General features: G+C 39.3%; 1 non-coding gene across 1 annotated transcript; it reads left to right on the forward strand.

The window, feature by feature from the left end:
- Nucleotides 1–1,304: 1,304 nt before the first annotated feature.
- LOC116270214 lies at nt 1,305–1,409 on the forward strand. Its single transcript, XR_004178129.1, has one exon. It is a non-coding gene; the product is annotated as a U6 spliceosomal RNA (small nuclear RNA).
- Nucleotides 1,410–4,267: the final 2,858 nt, after the last annotated feature.

Consider the following 4,267-nt stretch of genomic DNA (forward strand, 5'->3'; position numbering starts at 1 on the left):
CAGGAAATCCTGACTTTTATTTGATGTGGCCCATAAGTCCAATTATTATACTCACAAGAAAGGCTCTTCAAAGACTGGCTATTAGCCTCATTTTACATTCAGGGACAGGAAATGACAAATCTTAAAACAAGGACACAGGACTTTTAGAACTGATGTCACTGAGAGTCTCTCTCTCTTATCTTTCTATCCTTCTTTTTGATCTGCTTCCTTCCTCTTTGCCCATTCTTTTTCTTTTTTTGTCCCCCTATTTTTTTTCTTAATTTATATCTTATGCCTACCAGTGTTTCCCTAGGTAGTTTAATATTTCTAATGGTGATACTTGTATTTATGACACTTTCCCTAAAAAATATTTCAAATAATTCTTCAGATCATTCACTTCCCAAGGATTGTCAAATAAGTTCCTTTTATGGCTTCTTACACACTCCTATGTTTGACAGAGCCACACCTGAAATGGTAGGATTATTGTCTTTGCGTCACTCAGATGCAAGTCTTGTGGAGGATTCAGTCTCTCCCTAACCCTGCCCTGTGAGATAGTTTTAACAGAAATGTGTATGAAGACATGCATGGCAGAATCACCAGATCAGCCAGTGACTCAAAGCTAAGATCATAAATTACAGACTCTATATCCAAAATGATCTCAATTGGTTGGAATGCTGGTATGAAATCAATAAAGCAGAATTTAAATCAGATGTAAAGGCTGGGTGTGGTGGCTCACACCTGTAATGCCAGCACTTTGGGAGGCCAAAGCCAGCTAATCACTTGAGGTCAGGAGTTCAAGACCAGGCTGGCCAACATGGTGAAACCCCGTCTCTACTAAAAGTACAAAAATTAGCTGGGTGTCGCGGCACATGCCTGTAATCCCAGCTACTCAGCAGGCTGAGGGAGGAGAATTCCTTGAACCCAGGATGCTGAAGTTACAGTGAGCCGAGATTGCATCACTGCACTCCTGCTTGGATGACAGAGCGAGACTCTCTCAAAAAAAAAAAAAAAAAAAGGGAGGAGACCTGCTAGATCTCAGAATTATAGCAATAGTTTCAGTTGACCTCATCTCCCTCCTACCTGTGTTCCCCTCTCTGCCCAGGTCCTTCTGTCCTTGTGAGTTCTGAAATGACTTCCAAACTTCTCCCATCACAGTCCCTCTCTCTAAGTATACAGATTTATCTCTCTGTTGTGATTGAGGTATGGACAGAGTTGGCTCTATGAGAGTACGATCTGTGTTGCTGCACAGAGTCCTGCACTTAAACGGACCCCATGCTCAGTTTCCTGTCTCCTTCTGGAAATTCTTCTTTTCTTTTCTTTTCTTTGTGCTCTGTTTGGCAGCATATATACTAAAATTGGAACAATACAGAGAATTAGCATTGTGTCTGAGCAAGCATGACACACAAATTCATGAAGCATTTCATATTTTTATTTATACAAAATAAAAATTTTTTAAAAATTTAAAAGTAATTTTATGTAATTGGCAAATAAAAATTATACATATTTATCATGTACGAAATGATGCTTTGATATATGTGTACATTATAGAATGGTTAAATCAAGCTAATGAACATATTCATTACTTCACATGCTAATAATTTTTTTTGTGGTGAAGACACTACAAATCTACTCTTTTGGCTATGTTTCAAGTATGCAATACACTATCGTTAACTATAGTTACCATGTTGTGCAATAGATCTCTTGAAACTTCTTGAAATTCTTAACAATTTTTAAAATGTGAAATTCTTAACAATTTAAAAATGTGAAATTCTTAACAATTTTTACATTTTTTTTTTTAGAGACAGAGAGTCTTACTATGTTGTCCAGGCTGGTCTTGAACTCCTGGACTCAAGCGATCCTCCTGCCTCAGCCTCTGGAGTAGCTGGGTTTACAGATGCAAGCCACCGTGCCTGGCTTTAACAATTCTTAAATAAAAAGTGTGGCATTTTCATTTTGCACTGAGTTCCACAAATTATGTAGCCAGTCCTCGGTATGGGAAACATCCTTTTCTTCTCTGAGCAGTTGAAGTTTTCCAAAAGGAAGTTTTAATATGAAAATGAGGTAGCAAACAAACAAGTTGACTATGCCAAGAGTTAGCAAAAATAAAATTTCAGATTACAGGTGAATCTCAAAGTGAACTAGCACCAAGCCAAAAATGGAATTAGTCAGCACTGTAGAGACAGTCCATAGCATTTGGCTCCTTTCCACTTCATTTGTAGCTGCCCAAAATGTTAAATAAAGAAATGCATGGGATCTGAGATGGATTCTGTTCGGCAACAAAACCAAACTGTAGTATCTGTAGGATTCTGCCTATGTTAGGAATAGACCCTACGTCACTGGCCGTAGCTCCATCATCACTTGTTAGGCCCATTTCTGACCCTCTCCTTCTGTTCTTTCAACTCATTTCAGATCTCCGGGGCTCTGGCTTCTTCAGTTTGGCTGCATTTACTTAATATCTGTTTTCTAGCCAACTGAAAAGGTCAGTTTGTTATGCAAACTGGAGAACCCTGGCTTCCTTACTTATTATTAGCAAAATATAAGCTTGCCAGATTTAGCTAATTAAAATGCAGGATCCACAGTTACATTTGAGTTTTAGACAAACGATGGATACATTTTTAGTATATGTTCCATATATTGCATGGCATGTACTTATAGTAAAAAATTATTTGTCTAACTTAAATTCAAATTTAATTGAATGTTCAGCCGGGTGCAGTGGCTCACGCCTATAATCTCAGTACTTTGGGAGGCCGAGGCAGGAGGATCACCTGAGGTCAGGAGTTCGAGGCCAGCCTGGCTAGCATGGTGAAACCCCATTTCTACTAAAAATACAAAAAATTAGCCAGGTGTGGTGGAAGGCACCTGTAATCCCAGCTATATGGGAGGCTGAGGCAGGAAAACCGTTTGAACCCAGGAGATGGAGGTTGCAGTGAGCTGAGATTGTGCCATTGCACTCCAGCTTGAGCAACAAGAGCAAAACTCCATCTCAAAAAAAAAAAAAATTTAATTGAATGTTCTGCATTTTACCTTGGGACCCTGTCATCATGGGTACCCATGGATCATGGGCTGCCCTGAACATACAGGAGATGCCTACTATCTAACTTCCTTGGAGGTCATTGGCATGTCTTCAGTTTTCTTGGGACCAAAACACTCTTGGCCTCATCTGATGTCAAATTCTCTGCTCCTGCAGTTTCTGCCCCCTCTCAAGTTCCCACTTCAACAAGAGAACAGAAATTACTGACGAATCCTGGGTTTATTGAACAATCATGCCTCTTTCTCAATTTACCTGAACAATTCTTCCCATTTACTCAAGTTCTCTTTTGTAATTCTATTTCCAAGTACCCCCAGAAAAGCAACTGTTACCAGATTTTGCAACAGAGATGTTGACCGGTTTTCTCATCCATATATCTACAGTAGCCACTGTATTGCATGGCATACAGTGGAATTCAATTAATGTCTGTTGGGTGATTGAATTAGTTAATTAAAAAGAATATTCCCTATAGGTTTTTTTCTTGGAACAGATAGAACAGTGTGTTCTATTTTATTCCAGAGGGAAGGACCAGGGCCAATAGCATGAACACTTAGGGAAATCATTTTGACTTCAACGTCTGGAAACTTTTCTTACACCAGAGATCAAGGTGGTGTTGAGAAATCAAGAGCTTCCTACCCTTGGCAATGTTCAGAAGGAGGTCTAATTTCCACCACTATGGCATTGCTGTCACAGACAGAATTTCTGGACTAGGGGCAGTGAGAATTAATTATTAAACTACTTCCAAACCTAAGAATCAAGAATGCTAATGCACCCTCTCCACACACACACTTTTATTTTTTCAGCTTAAAAGTTGCATATGTTACTGAGTTCTGCTCTTCTGAGAACAAGGACATATAACAGATGCATGCACACGTTAATGATGTGTCAACTCCCTTTTGTTTCAGGCCTTACAGAGCAGAAAGACAAAGAGGTGGTTTCTAGTAATGGAGAGTAAAAAGCCCTTAACTTTTCAGTTAATCTTTGATTTATGTTTCTGTGTTTGTGTGTGGCTAGGCTCTCCTTGGCCTTTTCAAAAGGAACATGGCATAACCACTGAAAGTCTGTGGTAACTGACTACATGTCCATGGGGGGAAATCTTACGTTACTCAAAACACAGCTGCTAATGAACACCCTGCGTTAGTCCTTCAACACGAGAGAAAAAAACTATTTGTGGGTATGTAGGCAAGCACAAACATTCCCCCCAATAACCCTGGAATTCTTATATATCTCACCCCTTTTTTTTTTTCTGAGACAGAGTCT

Source organism: Papio anubis, chromosome 13 (genome assembly GCF_008728515.1).
Source record: "Papio anubis isolate 15944 chromosome 13, Panubis1.0, whole genome shotgun sequence".
Classification (NCBI taxonomy): Eukaryota; Metazoa; Chordata; class Mammalia; order Primates; family Cercopithecidae; genus Papio; species Papio anubis.